This window comes from Apium graveolens, chromosome 9 (genome assembly GCF_009905375.1).
Source record: "Apium graveolens cultivar Ventura chromosome 9, ASM990537v1, whole genome shotgun sequence".
In the NCBI taxonomy this organism is placed as follows: domain Eukaryota; kingdom Viridiplantae; phylum Streptophyta; class Magnoliopsida; order Apiales; family Apiaceae; genus Apium; species Apium graveolens.
This window is the reverse complement of record NC_133655.1, coordinates 258,527,901-258,548,619: the sequence shown is the minus strand read 5'-3', so window position 1 is coordinate 258,548,619 and position 20,719 is coordinate 258,527,901.

The window sequence follows — 20,719 nt, the reverse complement described above, 5'->3', positions numbered from 1 at the left end:
GTAGATAATCTCTAATTGATATATTCTAGGAAATAGAATCATTATCATATCAATTGGTAGTTATCTTGTAACTGCGTATATATAAAGACAGATTAGGGTTTACACTATATGTGTTATCATTCACGAGTATATTATTGATTGTAACCCTAGCAGCTCTTAGTGATATCATACATCACTGAGAGAGTTAATAAAACCTACTGTAACAGAGTTTGATATATTGAATAAACTTGTTTTCTGTTACATACTTGTGTTTATAATCGAATTGATTGTAGATACTATATTCAACCCCCTTCTATAGTATCATTGAGGCCTATCAATGGATATTCCTCATCCGTCGGTACTCTCTGCACAACTTCAAATCCCAACAATTGTCACAAGTGCAGATGACCTAGTAGTACAATCACTCTTAGGACTGAGGGCAGGGAGTGAATTGAGTGAGAGGTTGGGTTGCTCCCAGGAAAAAGGAGAGGAAAGAAGTGAACCAATGCAGAAAATTTCTTCAGGTCTGGAAAAAGTGAGTGAGGGGAGTCCCACCTTAGATGGTGAAGGTGAGGGTGTGAGGGTAGGAAGCCAAGGGGAGCCCTTGATGTAAGAACAGAGAGAAAAAGAGAGAAATGCAGGTACAGGAGAAATAAGGATGGACATCATTGTTAGTGAGTCAATGAATGTCAATGATGCAGACAGAGAGAAACTATCTCAGCATGATCAAGTTGTCATAGATTCCATCTCTTTGGATGCTGAGACATTTACCCATCATGTTCCAACATATCAACTTTTGGCTGGACAGAGCAATAAAAATGCAGAAAAGATACTGAACTTGGTGCATACTACTCAATCAATGCAAAGAGCAAAGGATGCCATCACAGCCATGCCACCTAGAGCTGGTGATGATGTTGACTATGGTACTGGTGAGTCTGCAGATTTTTTTGGAGATGATGGCGATGATAGTGAAGAACTCATGGACATAGGGGGAGAAGCAGGCCCTAGCTCCAGACTTGGCATGCCATCATGGGTATTATCCAAGTAATATGATCTTCAACACTTCAAAACCACTCTCATCCATCAAATTCAAGAGATACATTATGCTCTTCAATCCACTACAAATACTAGCACCAGGAAGCTGTTACAGGCACATCTCAACTCTCTACAATTATATCAGATTCAAGCTCTTCAATACAATCAGGATGTCACATCTATCAAAACTGAGATTGACCAAGTAAAGAAGGATGTCTCTGAAAGATTGGATGCTAAACTTCCAGATGCAACAATGCTTGACATTAAAAGACAACTAAGGAAAGAATTCTGATCTTGTCACTAAAGTGGATTCCCTGAATGCAAGGCTAACTGCAATAGAAGCATCTCTCACAGGTATCCAGCTATATCAAGCACAACAAACTCAGTTGCTGCAAAAGCTGGTGGCTACACAAACTTCTACCTCTACTCTACTTGATGATAACAAAAAGGGGGAGAAAGAATCAATGATCCAAGTCAGTCAAGCAGAGCCAACCAGTGAGGGGGAGCATATGGTAAATGTTCAAATCAGTCAAGTAATTGTTCCGGAAATTACTCTACCAAAGCCACCAGTATTGGATAGCATTGATCTGATCCAAATAGCAGCTGCTAAACTTGATTCAAAGATAAATCCCAAGATGCTTGATGTTGCAGCTGTTGAGAAGGAACTAGATGAGAAATGGAAGAAGATTGATGCAGCTATTCATGAGAAATTTGGTCAGCTACAGAAACCAGACAAGACATTTCATCACCATTCTCAAGTCAAACACATCTCAGTGCATGAAATGAGTCTAGGCAACTTGAAAAAAAGGCCAAACTTCTTGCATCAAATCTCCAAAGGAAAATCTGGTCTTGAAGCCTAAAAGAAACTACTCAAAGTTCTAGACAAAAATCCTGTGGATCTTGTGTTTGAGACACCTAGGCCAGATGATAGGAAGCCGTTGGCTAGGTCAATTGCATTTTTCAAAGATCTAATAGATTCAGCACTTAAAAGAAGGATTGCCAAAATCTACAGAAATTATAAGGAAATCTGTGTGGTGGCTGGACACCCTCAGTTTGTAGAAGCTAAGAAGGAAGAGAAGGAAAGAATTAGGCAAGAAAAAAACCAGGCTGCCTTAGATGCTAAGAAGCTCAAACAAAAGAAGGAGCAAGCTGCTATCTTGGCCAAACTTTAAGCTGTGAAGACTACAATTGAGATTTTTGCACAACCATCTGTGATTACTGAACCTCAAGATCAGAAAATGCAAGATGCACCCCAACAGATAAAGAAACCAAGATACAAGCAAAGAATCAAAAGAAAATTGGACTTTAGTGATGAGGAAATGGAAGACTACATTCCCAAACAGTCTACATCTACAACTCAGTCATCCAAACCATCAGTGGTACAGGAAGAATTCAAGGTAGATCCTACAAAGAACTTTCATGGTGAGCCCATAGTTCCCAAGGATGAGCCAATAGACTGGGAAAGTTTGCCAATTCCTGAACTCAACTTACCTATCTTCAACAAGCCAAAGAAAACAAAGACTAGAGCAATCAATAAAGTGAAGCCTGTGACTCTTAGATCCAAGACCCTAACCAAATCTCAACCCACAGTCAACAAGGAGGATCTCTTATACATCTGTGACATCAAGGAGTTTTATGAAATAAACCTTGTTAGATATATTTAATAATGTCATGGCTAATATGATTTATGTTTAGTTTTCAGATCTTACTTAACAGGACAAATCAGTACTTAACTGGAAATCAGTACTTATACTGGAAGACAGGACTTAAGGATATCAGTACTTATATTATCAGGAGATAATCATCAGAAGATGGGTATCAGAACTTAAGTGTTGAAGGACGTTCAGATAAGGACAGTAGTTGATTAAAGGAAAGAAGATCGAGATAAACATAAGAAGAGATATGCATGAAGAAGGAATTCTATGAAGAATAGAATACTTGGAAGAAAAGATATCTGATTGATATATTTTAGGAAGCAGAATTATATTCCATATCAATTAGCGATTATCTTGTAACTGTGTAGTATATAAACACAGACATAGGGTTTACACTATAAGTGTTATCATATTTGAGAAGATTATTCATTGTAACCCTAGTAGCTCTCGTGATATTTGTTCATCACTGAGAGGTAACAGTTCCATACTGTAACAGAGTTTATTGTTTCAATAAAGTTTGTTTTCTGTTACTTGAAATATTAAAAGTTCGATTTGATTGTATTTTACAATGTATTCACCCCCTCTACAGTGTGTGTGACCTAACAAGTGGTATCAGAGCCTATCTGTTAACACACATACAGTTAAAGATCCAAACACAATCATGTCTCACACAGAAACTCCAACTAAGCCTACCAAAACTGAAGAACCTCCAAAGACACAAATTCAAAGTCGGTATGAAACCATCAGAGTTCCCATACTGAGACCATCTGAATATGCCATATGGAAGGTGAGGATGACCATGTTTCTGGAAGCTACAGATCCAGAATATCTTGATAGAATCAAGGAAGGGCCTCACAAACCAACCAAGCTCGCTGTTGCAGTTGCAGGTGAAGCAGCAAAGACCGTACCAAAGGAAAAGAGTGATTATACTGCTGAAGATATCGCATCAATTGCTAAGGATGCTAAGGTACGACACTTACTGCATAGTGCCATTGATAATGTAATGTCAAATAGGGTAATTAACTGCAAGACTGCTAAGGAGATATGGGATTCTCTGGAAACAAGGTGTCAGGGAACTGATACAATTAAGAAGAACAGGAAGACAATACTCACTCAAGAGTATGAACACTTTGACTCAAAGGCTAATGAATCATTGACTGATTTATATGATAGATTTGTCAAACTCTTGAATGATCTGTCACTGGTTAATAAGGAGTATGATCTTGAAGATTCAAACCTTAAATTCCTGTTACCTCTTCCTGAATGTTGGGATTTGAAGGCAACAACAATAAGAGACAATTACAATCTTGATGAAACAACTCTTGATGAAATTTATGGAATGCTCAAGACTCATGAACTTGAGATGGAACAAAGAAGCAAGAGGAAAGGAGGAAAGTCAAGGACAGTTGCTCTTAAGGCTGAAGAAGAATCTCCCAGGGCAGCTACCTCAAGGAAAGACAAGGGTAAAGCTCTTTTCACAAAGTCTGATACTGAGTCATCAAATTCTGAAAGTGATGATGACTCAGATTCTGAAAGCTTGCCTGAGACTGATGTTGATGAGGAGATGATGAAGCTGTGTGCTCTTATGGTGAAAGGGATCACAAAGATTGCATACAGGATGTTCAGGAAGGGAAAGAAGTTTTCCAGGAAAGGCATAAGTTCTGATAAGAAGAATTTCAGAAGATCTGAAGGCAGAGGAGGAAAGTCTGATAGAGGAGATTATACCAATGTCAAATGCTATAACTGTGGTGAGAAAGGCCACATATCTCCTGATTGCAAGAAGGTAAAGGGTGACAAAGGCAAGGCTCTTGTCACAAAGCAGAAAAGCTGGACAGACACCTCAGACTCTGAAAGTGAGGAGAACTATGCATTGATGGCAAATGCTGATAAAGAAAGTGCTGAGAGCAGTTCTGAAGCTGCTGAAACAAAGGTACCTCAGACTACTTATGCTTTTCATACTGATGATATTAATGAGTTGAGAAGATATCTTAAAACCATGTTTGTTAGTTATAGAGATCAAACTTTAACATGTGAAAGATTAACTTCTGAAAATCTTGCTTTTAAGAAAAGAAATGATTTCTTAGAAAAAGAGTTAGTTATGTTCCATCAAACTCAGAAGGATAGAGATGATGCTTTTTATGTTAGGGATGAAGTGCTAAAAATGAATGAATCTCTAAAAACTGAGTTAGAAAAGGAAAGAGAGATAATCAGGACTTGGACTAACTCTGGCAGAACAACTCAAAATTTGCTAAGTAGTGAAAATTGGAAAGAGGGCTTAGGTTATGGAGAGGATAAGAATGATAAAGGAACTGTAGAAATTAAGCCTGTTGTTAAGCAAAAGCCAAAGTTAAAACCTGTTAAGTTTGTAACTGTAAAGTCTGATAATGATAAATCAGAAGTTAGAGAGGGATTAACTTCTGATAAACTAAAATAGGAAAAGACAGCTAAAGTAAACATAGGCTTAATGACTAAGAAGCAGCTTAAGCATAAGCTGAAAGATGTTAAGAATGTAAACAAGGTAAAATCACCTAGGAAAAATAGGAATGGAAAGGAAGGTGTGAATAAAAGCAATGATTATAAACCTATTCCTGATGCTCCTAGGAAAACATGTCATAACTGTGGAAGTTCTAACCATCTGGCTTCTTTTTGCAGGAAGAATAAGAACATTAACTCCTTACCTTCAAAATCAGGAGTTAAGAGTCAGTCTGTTAGATATAAACCACAAAATCCTTGTTTTCATTGTGGTAGTTTATGGCATTCCATTTATACTTGTAAGGAATATCATAGTTTGTACTATGATTATTATCAATTAAAACCTTCTTTGAAGAAAGTTTCCATTGTTCCTTCTAGTGTAAATTCTGATTCAAAGTCTGATAGTGTAAGTTCTGATAAGAAAAATGTTAACATAAACTCTGATGCTAAATCCGCTGCAGATGTTAACAAACTTGATAAGGCCAAAGGATCCAAGCAAGTCTGGGTCTTTAAAACTAATCATTAGTGGTCTTTGTGATTGCAGGGCAACAGGAAAAATATTCTAGTTCTGGACAGTGGATGTTCAGGACATATGATTGGAAATAAAGCCCTGCTATCAGACTTTGTGGAAAAAGCTGGCCCAAGTGTTTCTTATGGAGATGGCAACATTGGAAAACCATTGGGATATGGCAATATCAATCTAGGAAATGTCATCATTAAAGATGTAGCTCTAGTCTCAGGACTTAAACACAATCTGTTGAGTATAAGTCAAATATGTGACAAAGGTTATCATGTTGATTTCTTTGAAGAACACTGTGAAGTTGTGAGTAAATCCAAAGGCAAAGTTGTTCTAAAAGGATACAGGTATGGTAACATTTATGAAGCTAAGCTTTCAACAAGTACTGATGGTTCTGCAATCTGTCTGATGAGTAGAGCATCAATTGAAGAAAGCTGGAATTGGCACAAGAAACTCTCTCATTTAAATTTCAACAATATAAATGATCTAGTCAAGAAAGATCTTGTGAGAGGACTGCCAAAGTCAGTATTTGTTCCTGATGGCCTTTGTGATTCTTGTTAGAAGGCCAAACAAAGAAAATCTTCATTCAAGAGCAAGACTGAATCATCAATTTAAGAGCAAGATTGAATCATCAATTCTTGAGCCTTATCATCTACTACATGTTGATCTATTTGGTCCAGTGAATGTCATGTCTATTGTAAAGAAGAAATATGCGTTGGTCATAGTGGATGAGTTCACCAGATACACATGGGTGTATTTCTTGCACACAAAAAGTGAAACTGCATCTATCTTGATTAATCATGTCAAACATCTGGATAAATTGGTCAAAGATTCTGTGAAAACCATAAGGAGTGATAATGGCACTGAGTTCAAGAATTTGATAATGGAAGAGTTCTGTAAAAACCATAAAATTAAGCAGGAATTTTCTGCTCCTGGAACTCCACAGCAAAATGGAGTTGTTGAAAGGAAGAATAGAACTCTCATTGAAGCTGCACGTACAATGCTTGAAGAAGCAAAGCTTCCAACCTATTTCTGGGCTGAAGCTGTGCAGACTGCTTGTTTTACTCAAAATGTAACACTCATTAACAAGCAAGGAAAAACACCATATGAGATGGTGAACAAAAAGAAGCCAAATCTGAAGTACTTTCATGTATTTGGATGCAAGTATTTTGTTCTCAAGACTCATCCTGAACAGCTATCTAAATTTGATCTAAAAGATGATGAAGGAATCTTTGTTGGATATCCACTTTCCACAAAAGCCTTCAGAGTCTATAATTTGAGAACAAGAGTGGTCATGGAATCTATCAATGTCTCTTTTGATGACAAGAAAATTACTGGTCTTGAAGATTTTATTGACCATGATCAGCTGAGATTTGAAAATGAAGACTCAAATTCTGATACTGAAAATCATGACAGTCTAAGTCCTGATACTGTAAACTCTGATGGATTAAACTCTGATGTTATTGAAATTGTGGTAACTATGTCAAAGGAAGATGAACCTATGCAGGGGGAGCATACTCAAGATCTTACCACATCTCAAGAAGCATCAGAACATACATTTGGCTCTTCAAGTTCTGATTCGTCAAGTTCTGATAAGCCAAGTTCTGATAGTGCTGAAAATCTAAATTCTGAAGAATCCAACTCAGAGAGCATAATTTCAGGGGGAGCATCAGAAAATGAAAATGAAGACAGCATGGATCATGGGGGAGCATCCAGTTCTAGAGAAAACCTTTCATCTGTAAGGAAGTGGACTAAATCACATACACCTGATTTGATAATTGGAAATCCTGATGCAGGTGTCAGAACTAGAACAGGTACTTCAAATGAATGTCTTTACAATTATTTTCTCTCTCAGACTGAGCCAAAGAAAGTGGAAGAAGCTCTTCAAGATGCTGATTGGGTGCAAGTAATGCAGGAAGAGTTAAATGAATTTGAAAGAAACAATGTCTGGACCCTAGTGCCAAGACCAAAGAATAGATCTGTTGTTGGTACAAAGTGGGTATTCAGAAACAAAACTGACAGTGATGGCATAATTACAAGGAATAAGTCAAGGCTGGTTGCAAAAGGATATTCTCAACAGGAGGGAATTGATTATGATGAAACATTTGCACCAGTTGCTAGGTTAGAAGCCATAAGGATATTTTTGACTTATGTTGCTCACAAAAAGTTTACTGTCTTTCAAATGGATGTGAAAAGTGCTTTTCTCAATGGAGAATTGGAGGAGGAAGTATATGTTGAACAACCTTCAGGCTTTGTAGATTCCAAACATCCAGATTATGTCTACAGACTTGATAAAGCACTTTATGGACTTAAGCAAGCTCCTAGAGCATGGTATGAGACTTTAGCTCAGTTTCTTCTAGAAAGTGGATTCAACAGAGGAACAATAGACAAAACACTGTTCTACCTCAACCATGGAAAGGACTTACTTCTGGTCCAGATTTATGTTGATGATATCATTTTTGGGTCTACAAATGACAGACTTTGCAAGAAGTTTGCCAAACTGATGTAGTCAAGGTATCAGATGAGTATGATGGGTGAACTTAGCTATTTTCTGGGCCTTCAAGTCAAGCAAAATGAAGAAGGCACTTTTATTTGTCAAACTAAGTACACCAGAAACTTGCTGAAGAAATTTGGAATGCAAGATTGTTCAAGTGCATCCACTCTCATGGCCACTGCAACAAAACTGGATAAGGATACTGGTAAATCAGTAGATATTACTGATTACAGAGGTATGATTGGCTCTCTACTCTATCTAACTGCTAGTAGACCTGATATCATGTATGCTACCTGTCTTTGTGCAAGATTTTAAGCAGATCCAAGAGAACCTCACTTAACAGCTGTGAAAAGAATTTTCAAGTATCTTAAGGGCACAGCTGATCTGGGATTGTGGTATCCCAGAGAATCAGACTTTAAACTAATAGGTTACTCAGATGCAGATTTTGCAGGTTGTAAAATTGACAGGAAAAGCACAAGTGGAAGCTGCCAATTTCTTGGAGGCAGATTGGTTTCTTGGTTTAGCAAGAAACAAAAGTCAATTTCCACATCAATTGCAGAAGCAGAATATATTGCTGCAGGAAGTTGTTGTGCACAGATTCTTTGGATGAAGAATCAGTTACTGGATTATGGGTTAACATATTTCAAAATCCCTATTTATTGTGATAATCGAAGTGCTATTGCTATGACAGGTAATCCAGTTCAACACTCTATGACAAAGCACATCAGCATCAGGTACCACTTCATCAGGGAACATGTAGATGAAGGTACAGTGGAGTTGCACTTTGTTCCAACAGATCAACAACTAGCAGATATCTTCACAAAACCATTGTGTGAAGCTACCTTTACAAGATTGGTAAATGAACTTGGAATGGTTTCAGGTTTTTTCTCTAAATCTGCTTAGTTTTGTTCTGTTGCATCAGACTTTATGATCAGTATTTACAGAATTTAATCTCTTTGTGTATTCTGTACTTAATTGAAAAATGTGTTTAAGTACTGACTGTTGTCTGATATATATTTCTAAACTCTGATAAGTGATATGTCTGTTTAAGTAACTATTCAATCCTATGAGGATAACTGTGCTAGATGCTGAACTAGTAGTCTTCAATAAACAAGGGATCCCATATAAGAAGTAATTATTTCATTGAATATCTATTGACACAAGCAAATTCTGATAATTGAGCTTAGTTGAGTTTACTTTGTCTATCTTATTACTAAGTCACAAACTAGAATAATGCTACTCATTTGTTAAGTTCTGATGCTAGTAAATCTGTTGAATGTACTAAGTGCTGATAAACTTCACTTATCAAAAGAAAAAGCAAAAGAATCAAGGATTGAAAATCAGGTACTCCTTTGAGATCTAGAGTAAAAATGTGGAAGGGAAGACCCAAGTGCATTGCTGGTATTAAGTAATATGCATCAGAAAAGCAAATAAAATATTTTCTTGGTGACTTTTCACACTCTATGATTACTGGAAAAATACTCTGATAATAGCATAAATTCTGATAAGCAGTCGTGACTCACTTACACTGAGAAGCCACTGTAAAATGGAATTCAAAAAGATGCATAAAATTAGCACACAATAGTTGAGGTGGACTCATGCATGAACTCATTCAACAGTAGGTTTCAGAATAATGACAGCTCTTTAGCAAAGTGTTAGTTATGCCTTATTTCTAAGATGTACTGAAGTGAATCAGACTTTACTCTGTGTCTGATATTTAGCTTAATGCACACACTAATCACTCCATATGAATGATGAAAATCACTGTGGTGATCTATGTTATTTTAGATGAACAGTCATTGTGTCACATTGCACAAATTCTGAGGACAAGTTCTGATTACATATTCTGATGATTAAGTTCTGAAGAATCTAAATCAGAATTTGTGAGAGGACTTACTAAGATAGGCATTTTTTTTTCGAGTTAAGAAATTATGTTCTGATGACTGTTAAGTTCTGATATAAGTCTAAGTTCTGATATTAACGTATGATTCCTTACTTGACTTATTTGTGGATAAAATTTGGAAACAGTCTCAGTTTAAACCTGAATATGTTGAAGTGGAAGATTAATAGTCACTTTGGTTAGGGTTAGTGGTACTCGTACTTGAACAGTCAACTTTTACTTGCTTCTTGTGCGCATTAAATCATGTTTTCCCTTTCCAATGAATGTTTTTCTTTTTCCAAGTCTGGGGAGACGAGGTAAAAATTAATTCTACCTGTCAGCATTAAATTTCTTTGCGTCTCCTGGCATTCTCCTGCCTATATAAGCACAAATCTTTTCTCACAAACTCATCTTCATACTTTTTCTTTCAAAACACCATGGTCAGATACAACATGTTTTTGAACTATGAAACCTTCAATATGGAGCTAAGTTGTGCCGATTGGCAGCAGGAATGGCACGTCACTGCCATTCCTGATGAGATATGGGACTCTGTCCCACAGGAGGTTCTCACCCACCTCCTGTTCTTCTATATGGATTACCATCGCCATCTGGAGTGATTGGAGGAGGAAAGGCTGGAAGCTCTCCGCCAGCAAGAGCAAACCATTCGACTCGTCATTCTGTTTGTCGAGAGTAGGAAGAAGAAATGATTTATTTTCTTCTTCCTGTTTTTCTTCATCATCAGCCTTGCCCTGCTTCTTGAGCTAGGACAAAGGCTGTTGACGTTAGGTTTAGCAGCTTAGGGAAATCTTGTATAAGTTCTGATGTAATTTCAATTTCATGAATGTATTATCTTGATATATTAATGAAATTTGTTTTTGTTTCAAGATTTTGTCTCTGAGATAATTTGTAATGCTTTGGTAATTTTGATAAATAATCATATTCTGATGACCATATAAATTCTGTTTTAATTTAAGTTCTAATTTTTCCTTTATCAGCACTTACTCATCTGATTTATTTTGGTCATTCTCACTCGAATTTATTTTCAGAATATTGATGTTGAAGTGAGAAATAATTAAATAAGTGGGAACGGTTTCAATTTTGAATTAAAATTGTTTCACCGTCATTAATGGAATAACTGGGTAAGTGGAACGGTTTTTCCTTGAAAAACTGCAAGTGGGTAAGTAATGATTACTGTTTTCTCGAGCCCAGTAATTATCCGTTATTACTGCATGTCTGACAGGTGTCCAACGGTAACATTTTTTTCTTTTCAGAGTATAAGTAAGAGAGGGAGAGAGGATTTTTTAATCTTTTATTTCCCTTCATACTTTTTCTCTCTACTTGCTTTTACTCTCCTTCTTCTTCTAACGTTGGTTTTTCATACAGACAGTTTATCAAACACCTAAAAGGCACTCTTAAATCTCAATTTTTCACATGGCACCTAAGGATTTAATCATTGATGGAGCTAAATTTGTTCCAAACAACTATGTTGCAATTCTTGATCATGTTGAACCTCCATCTCAATTGCATTTTGTGCAAGATCTTCTTGCACACAGTGAGATTGGGTATGCATTGACCCAATCTTCAGTCTTTTCGAGCCAACAAGTTCTGACATTTTGGCGGACTGGGCACTTTGATAATGGTGGTACACATGGCACTCCCAGTATTGTTTTCGAAGTGGGTGATTCTTCATATGTAGTCACTCCTAGTACAATACGCAATGCTCTACATCTCCCAGAAGGATGTACCTTTTCAATTCCAGAGGAATCATCTCTTCAGGAGTTAATGGCCAATTTGGGGTATGAACAGAGTTTGGCAAAGCTTGGGCAGTTGAAACGGGCTCATATCAGAAGAGAATGGAGCTTCTTCTTCGAATGCATCACTAAAGCTTTTGGGAACAAGTGTTCGAATTTTGATGTTATCCCTATTATGAGTCAGCACATCGGGTATGCTATTATTAACCAAACTCATTTTGATTTTGCAACTGCTATAATTGGTTTTATTGGGGATAGGATGACAGAGGATAGGAATGTTGTTTACTTTGCTAGATTATGTCAACTTATATATACTTTTTGTACTGATGAACCTCAATTAGTCAGTTCCTCAACTCCACCTTTTAAGGTTGCAAAACGCTACTTTAATGACCTGATAAATGCTGACACTAAGAAATCAGTGGTTAGACCTTTACAGATTCCTCAGTCTGTAAAACAGATCTTAGTAAATGCTGATCCTGATACTTATAGATCTGTTTATTCTGATGTCCAACCAACAATAACCTCCCAAACACCACAACAACCATCAGCACCTACCACTCATTCTACTCAACCTACCCTCAGGCAATATTTCAAATCCTATCTCTCCACTTCACAGACAGTTCAACCCTCAACCTCAGTACCTACTGTGAAGCCTTCATCTTCCAAGCCAAAGAGGACAAAGACTGTTCCTCAAACACCTCAAAAGAGAAGGAAGATTGCTTTGACAGATGAATCTGATACTGAGGAACAGGTTCCTTCTTCAGAACCTGTTGTTAAAGAAGCTGAGACAGTGATTTCTCAGAAGGATTCTAGAATTGGGGGATCTAGGCTTCTCAAGAGGCTTAGAAGAATGACAGTTCCTGACACTCCCAAGGAATCAAAATCTTCCAAGAGATTCAAGAAACAGAGGGCAAAAAGACCTGTTTCAGATGATAAAGCAGCAGCAACTCAGGAAGGGGATCAGGAATCTCTGATCTCACAAGAAAAGGAATTTGCTAAAGTCACTTCTTCTCCATCAACTCCATCTCAGGAAGCTGTTTCTGAAAAGGTCAACACACCATCTGTATCTCCTGTTGATCCAGGCACAAGTGATGATATTGAAGTTCACAACTTGGTTGTGCCTGAAGTAATTCTGTTAGAAGCTCCAACAGCATATAATCCATCAACAACATCTGTTACTGATGCTGTTCACACTCCAGAGTTCTCTACTACACCTTCTCTGCATCTAGATGCTGATGATCAGAATATGGGTGAGCATCAGGATATGGCTGTTGATCAGAACTTAGAACTAGATCAGCAATTAGAGGATGTTGAAGCCTCCATTGCTACTCACACTATTGTTTTATCAGAAGATACTGCTTCTGTAAGTTCTGATGCTGCAAATGCTGGAGATACTGGTGATGCTGCTCCAAATCCAGATGCTGATGCAGCAGGTCCTTCAGGACATGCTCCTCAACAAACTATTCTTAAGTCTGAACTTGTTAAGAAGTTTGTTACCAGAGAAGCACCAGTGCCTTGGAGTGAAACTCCTGCAGGACAGGAGTGGACTAAGGAATGGAACTCAGTTTCCTGTGTTCCAAATGAAAGGCATCTTGCTGAGCACTTGACTAAAGCTGATGAAATGTTAAATTCTGATGATTTCAAAACCCAGCTTAGAGTCACTGCATTGAGTACTAAACATCTACAAGGTCTTCATTCAACTACTCATGCAGAGCTACACAAGATTCAGGAAGAATTCATCAAACAGGAACAAGTTCAAAAGATTGATAAGAAAAAGTTCTTCCAACCTACCTTTGACAGGATTGCTTATATTGAGAAGACTCAAGAGAAACAACAAGCTCAGATTAATGATATTCTGAAAAATCAAGCTTCTCAACAATCTCAACTTACTGAAATCCAAGCCTCAGTGGAATTGCTTGTCTCTCTTCTACTTCCTGCTGATGCCAAAAAGGGGGAGAAAGTAATTAAGTCCAAATGCAAGACTGACAAGACACTGAAAGGGAAGGATAATGAAAAGGATGATCAAGGAAGCTCTGGAATGGGTAGAGGTCATAGTCAAGGTAGAGGTTTCACATCAAGAAAAGCTGAAATCACAAGTCACAAGACAAGTTCTGATACTGGGAAAATAATTAGTTCTGCTACTAGTAAAAGGATAAGTTCTGATGAAATTTTAGATCTTGATGAAGAAATGTCAAGACAGTTATTTCTTCAGGAAAATCCAGGAATGGACTTGGAGAGTTTAATGGAAGAAGAAGCCAGACTTAAATCAGAAAAAGCCATATCTAAATCTGAAGCTTCTGGTAAAAAGACACTTCCAAAACTCAAAGGCATTATGATAAAAGAAAGGACAAATGCTGAAGCAACATTGGCTAAATCACAACCGCAGATAGATCCAAGATCCAAGGGTAAAGAAAAGGTTGGTGAACCTATCAAGGTTTATGTGCCTCCTGAGAATGAAGAAATCACTGATGAAAAGGATGATCTTGCTCTGACTTAAAGAAAAGTTCATAAAACAACCTCTGACATGACTCAAGTTGTTCAGAGTCAAGATAAAGTAAGTTCTGATATTTCAAAGAAGCAAGTAACCTCTGACACATCTCAAGTTAACTTGGTATCAGAAGATAGACCAAAGACACTCCTACCAGGATTCACTAAAGCAAAACAGACTCAACCTTTGAAGACTACTGCAAGTGGTTTTGAAGCAAGAGTAGTTCCTGGAAAGGAAGCAAGAGATAAAACTGGATTGGGAAGTGCTGATGAAAGAAGAATACAGAACACTACCAATGATCCAACTTCCTTGAGTGAACCAGGTATTGGAGCAACTCCTGAGAGATTGAATCAACTAGAGTCTGTACAAATGGTTTACCATACCTACTTGAAAGAACACATCTTGTTGTACTTCATGACAGATGGTAGGGTTTATCATATAAGGCAAAATGCCATTCCATTGAAGTATTTTGAAGAATTGGAGCATGTACTATTCTTACTTCAAGTGGATGACAGATTGACAGGAAGTGTTGTAAACTATTTGAAGGATCAGATTCAGAGACAGAAAAGGCTTTATTCTGTTAAGTCTGACAGCACATATGTTCCAAAGTACAGAGATCACAAGGATGATATAGTTGAAATGAAGCCCAACACTGCTAAAATTATAACTACCTTTCTAGGTTACAGGGCTGTGGAATTCAATTTTGAGTCTGATAAAGCTTATTTGATCAGACTGGATCAGGATATAAGAAAAGTAAAGATTAATGATCTCAGGGCTGCAATCTTTCAAATTGGTGAAGATACTGCAGAGCTTAAAGATGCTAAAAGGAGGATGATTGATGAACTTAGATATGCTGAGAGATGTTTATTGAAGAACTATCTCAGAACAACTCCTGACATCAGAGAGATCAGAAGATGAAGTCAAGTCAAGATCTACAACTAATTAAATTCTGATATTTGTACAGACTGAAGCTGTTATCAGAAGTTAAATGTTGGTAAAGCTTTAAGGACTGTAAGTTGTAGTTATCTAGTCTAATTCTCATGCATTTGTACTTAATGTTTTTGACATCATCAAATATCTGTTAAACTTGTATATTATGCTAATTTACAAGTTGGGGGAGATTGTTAGATATATTTGATAATGTCATGGCTAATATGATTTATGTTTAGTTTTCAGATCTTACTTAACAGGACAAATCAGTACTTAACTGGGAATCAGTACTTATACTGGAAGTCAGGACTTAAGGATATCAGTACTTATATTATCAGGAGATAATCATCAGAAGATGGGTATCAGAACTTAAGTGCTGAAGGACGTTCAGATAAGGACAGTAGCTGATTAAAGTAAAGAAGATCGAGATAAACATAAGAAGAGATATGCATGAAGAAGGAATTCTATGAAGAATAGAATACTTGGAAGAAAAGATATCTGATTGATATATTTTAGGAAGCAGAATTATATTCCATATCAATTAGCGATTATCTTGTAACTGTGTAGTATATAAACACAGACATAGGGTTTACACTATAAGTGTTATCATATTCGAGAAGATTATTCATTATAACCCTAGCAGCTCTCGTGATATTTGTTCATCACTGAGAGGTAACAGTTCCATACTGTAACAGAGTTTATTGTTTCAATAAAGTTTGTTTTCTGTTACTTGAAATATTAAAAGTTCGATTTGATTGTATTTTATACTGTATTCACCCCCTCTACAGTGTGTGTGACCTAACAAACCTCTACCTAGATGAATTGGAAGAAGTAAGAGGGATTGATGCTCACAAACATCTTCCTGAAAGGCTGGTATTCAAGTACAAGGGAGGGAAAGAAATCATAAGGCCACTTCACAGGATTCTTCAAGAAAGCCAATCTATTTTAATAAAAGTCTTCTCATCCTTCAAGAAGAACTTTGGGTTCAATGTAACTGTAAGGAAACTGGTTCTAAAGAAGATAGAAGAATTGAGGAGTAATAAAGCCAAGAATGCACTTCCAAGAACTCTATCAATTCCCTTCACAGGAAAGAGAGTGCATTTGAGGCCTTATTGGCTGATGGAATTCATGGATGATAAAGGAGTTAGAAGATTCTTCAGACTAGATGACCAATTGAGTATCTCTAGAAATGAGACTCTATTGGAAATTCAAGAAATGTTGGATCTATCTGAAGCTGGTGAACTTGAATTCCAAAGACAACTCCAGAATCAAATAGAGGAAAACAACAGGAAGCTTGGGAAGAAATCCAGACAATTAAGGAAATAGACTTATCTGCTCAGACTAGAGGAGCACCTTGATAATGATTGTGAGAACTCTTTGTACACTTTGCTTTGTTCAATTTTTCAATAAATTTTTATAGCACTTATCAGTTTTATCTACTACTTTTTAATCTGTATTTTTAGGGTATTTTGTTATCATCAAGTTTCTCTTAATTTATGGCTACAATTACAGTAGACATAAATTGGGGGAGCTTGTTAGGAATATGTTGTGAACTTGATGATAAGTTAAACAAAACACCTTAGTAGATTTAACTTAGTGAATTTTGTCGCACTTGACGGATGATCTAATATAGTCCAGACGGATGAACTTTATAGTCTCGACGGATGACAGATTAACATCCATCGAGTGAGTAGCTTATGTAACAAATAAGTTTTGTAGCACATTTCAGCAAGCAACATTGTGTAGATTCTGTAGGAGTATATGAGTCATGTTGACTACTAGATTGATATGCATAATAGGTTGATTAATTGTAAATATGAGATGTCTTGTAATTCTGTATAAGTGAAATAGAGTCAAGTGGCAGATAGACTCCCGACGGATGATCTACAAGACTCCCGACAGATGATCAACAAAGCTCCCGACGGATGATAAACATAGTCCCAACAGATGATCAAATTCAAATAGTTGTTGACAGTGATAACACAGTCACATGCGTTGGGTGTTTCCAAAAGGAATGTGGCAGCTTGTTAAGCAGGAATTTGAGAACAAAGAAGCATTACCATTTCCATGCAATTGTGAAGATATTAAAAGATGCTGGAATAGAGTAGTGAAACAGCATGGAGTTCGACTAGATATGTTTTGTTTTATTATCTTGTCTTATTGTCATGTAAACTTGGTGATATATAAACCTAGTGAAACAAGTAGAATAATTAACTAAGCAAGCTTATTTTCAGAGAAGCATTTCTTTGTAGTTTAGTTGTTCAAACTTGTAAGCAGTTGTGAGCTATTCAAAGCTTCACAGAGTTCTCAATTTGATATATATATATATATATATATCTGGTGGATACTTTCAAATCCACCAGAAAATTTTAAAAGCTTGTTTTTTTAATATTTAGTGTTTTGATTTTTATCACTCTTTTATTCCGTACCATTGCTAATCAAACACTATTATATTTATCAAGTTTGAACATTCTTCAAATTTGAAAAAGTAGTTAGAATTACATGCAACCCCCATTCTGTAATTCTTGTTGTATTGTTAGGGAATAACAATTATATATCCGTAAAAGATTTGAAAGAATTTTTTAATTTAGTAAGTATCGTATTCAACCCCTCTTCTACGATACTTCGGGACCTAACAACTAAGTAGATTAGACTGGAGGATTTTTCTATAAACAACCATCAAGCTAAGGACTAAACTCTGGAAGAAGATCAATTCTGATCATGCCTCAGAGAGAAGTGTAGAAGCTTGGAGTTGAATGATGTTATTTTTAGGAAAAATGTTCTAAGTCAGATATCGACAAGTCACATATCAAGAAATATAGAGATGTATGTCGAGGAGTCAAAAATGGCTTGTAGAGAAGTCCCAAGAGATATCGCCAAGTCAATCTGCCTGTAGAGAACTAGAGATATCGACAAATCATTCAACTTATAGAGAACTGGAGACCTCGACAAATCACTCTACTTGTAGAGAACTGGAGACCTCGACAAGTTATTCTACTTGTAGAGAACTGTAGACCTCGACAAGTCAATCTACATGTAGAGAACTGGAGAACTGGACAAGTCATTATACTTGTTATAGAGAACCAGAGACCTTGACAAGTCATAACACTTATCGAGAAGTATAGATATCGATAAGTTATTTTACTTTTGGGTATGTGACATCTCTATACAATAAAGGAAATCTCGACAAACAACTTCAGAATTTAAAATACAGATAACTTGAAGATCCAAGATTTCAGTCAACAAAAAATTATATCACTGAATTGGAAAGCTTACAAATGCAGCTTGAAGAATGCAAGATCAATGGTCAAGATGAACTGGACAAAGGAAGATCACACACCTAGTATATTCTACACATATATGTTTCACTAAAAATATAAACAGACAAATGAGCTTTAGAAAATGTGTTAGTCTTTTTTAGTGTAAGTTTTGTAAACTGTGCATGTTGATCTATAAAACATGTCACGGGTCCTCAGTTTTATAAAAAAACAAAACAGATCTAGAAAATCTTGTATTCTCTTGAGAGAAGTAACTGAATTCTTATTTTCAAGAATTCAGAATGTCTTTAAATTGAGGTTGTCAATAACTTCAGAATTACAGAGAAAACAACTCTGCCACAACAACACAACAACAAACTCAAATCTTCATTGAGAAAGCTGACAACTTAGGTGCTTGAACTATGTGACAATATTTTTCCAACTCCATGTATAATTAAGTCATTTAAGACCACTTGTAACCCAAATTAATTTTTCTTTGAGACAACCAAACAAATTATGAAACCATCATTCAGGCGTCTGAATGGTACATCGAGTACACAGATTATTGGGGAGCACCTTATGGAAACACAAGCTATCATTTGTTGGTAACCAATTATTTTTAGTATGTGTGCCCTGAAGACAACAATATTATGTTTATGTTATGAGACATTTGGATTATTAATTATGATTATATGGATTATTCCTTAAAAAAATTATTATATCTTTATTTTCTGCGATAAAATGTTAGATTAATAAATGTCCTTGGAATATGATATGTAAATCTATATCTCTAAGTACGTGACTTAGAAATGAGATTATGACTTTATGAGAATAGTATTTATATTCCTAAAGGTCCCTAGTCAAGTATTATTTTTAAGGGACGATAATAATACATTCAGACTAGTAAGTTTGTTGACTGATGATCACGTCTCATTGATCATGGTTGTGGTAATATTAAAGTCAAAACACATGCACATGTATTAGATACATGGTGTTGGATTGACGTGTTATGAGATACTACATGTTTATAGTGTCATAAGTTAATCTCACAGTGCTAATGATGTATTGGTACTTAGACCTGAAGTCATTATGTGTGATGAGATAGCTCAAGTGGTTAAGGGCTTATCTCTTGTCGTCCCAGGTTCTGGGTTCGATTCTCGCTCACCCCCGAGATTTGTTAGAACAGATACTCAATTGTAAGGCATATAAGCCAAATTAGTCAAAAAAAAAAGACCTGAAGTCATTATATTTCTATACGAGAATTAATACACTTTGATTCCATTAAAAGTTATCCTTGATCGGGTAATAATAAAAGTAGACATTGGTTATATTATGAATCGTATGAGAAATATGTATGATCTAGATGTGATTTAACCCTCCTATATTAAGGAGTGATATTTTTGGTCTCTTGATTGAGTGAGACTATAAAATGCATGGTCATGCTCAAATACTAATTTGTTTAATAGTTTACTCATTGATCAAGGAAACTCGGATTAAAATTACAGAGGATGACACAATGCATTCATCGAGTTTAATCTATAATATAATGTTAAAGGGATTATATTACACTGTACATTATTCACGAAATGTTTAATTGGATCAACAATTATTATTATTAATTGGGTAACAATGATGTATTACTAGATGCCGCTCATTATTTATAATTGTATTATTGGATATTAAAATTATTGTCAACGTAATAATAATAATCTAAAGGGTCACACACTAAGAACGTTTAAAAGGAGTTTTAATTTAAATTTCAAATTTATTATAAATTCAATGTTAGTTATTTAATTAATTGAGTTGAACTTAATTAATTAAATCATAATTTAAATTTTAATCTAATTAACCCATTCAGTTTTGGTTTTACATGAAGCCCCAAGACGGATTAGGGTTAAGCCCAATATCTCTATATATGATGTATAATTTTAGGGTTACTGATCATATTTTTGTACCCTAGCAGCTCTTACGTTTGGGTGATGGTACGTTTGTGGGGATATCTTTAAAGAGTAGATCTTTGCAAGAAGGGCTGCTGTGATTCATTAAGCCAATGACTTCCATTATTATCATACGGAAAGCTTTATTAAGGTACATGATCCTATTCTCGATAATCATCCAATCATTATACATAGAATTCTATTTTTTCTGCTAATAAGACTTTTCCGTTGTGTTTTTTTGCCCGAATCCCTAACAGTTAGGAAGACGAAGTTCTCACATAAATTGCACCATTGAATAATTAAACTCATATTCAACCCCACATTA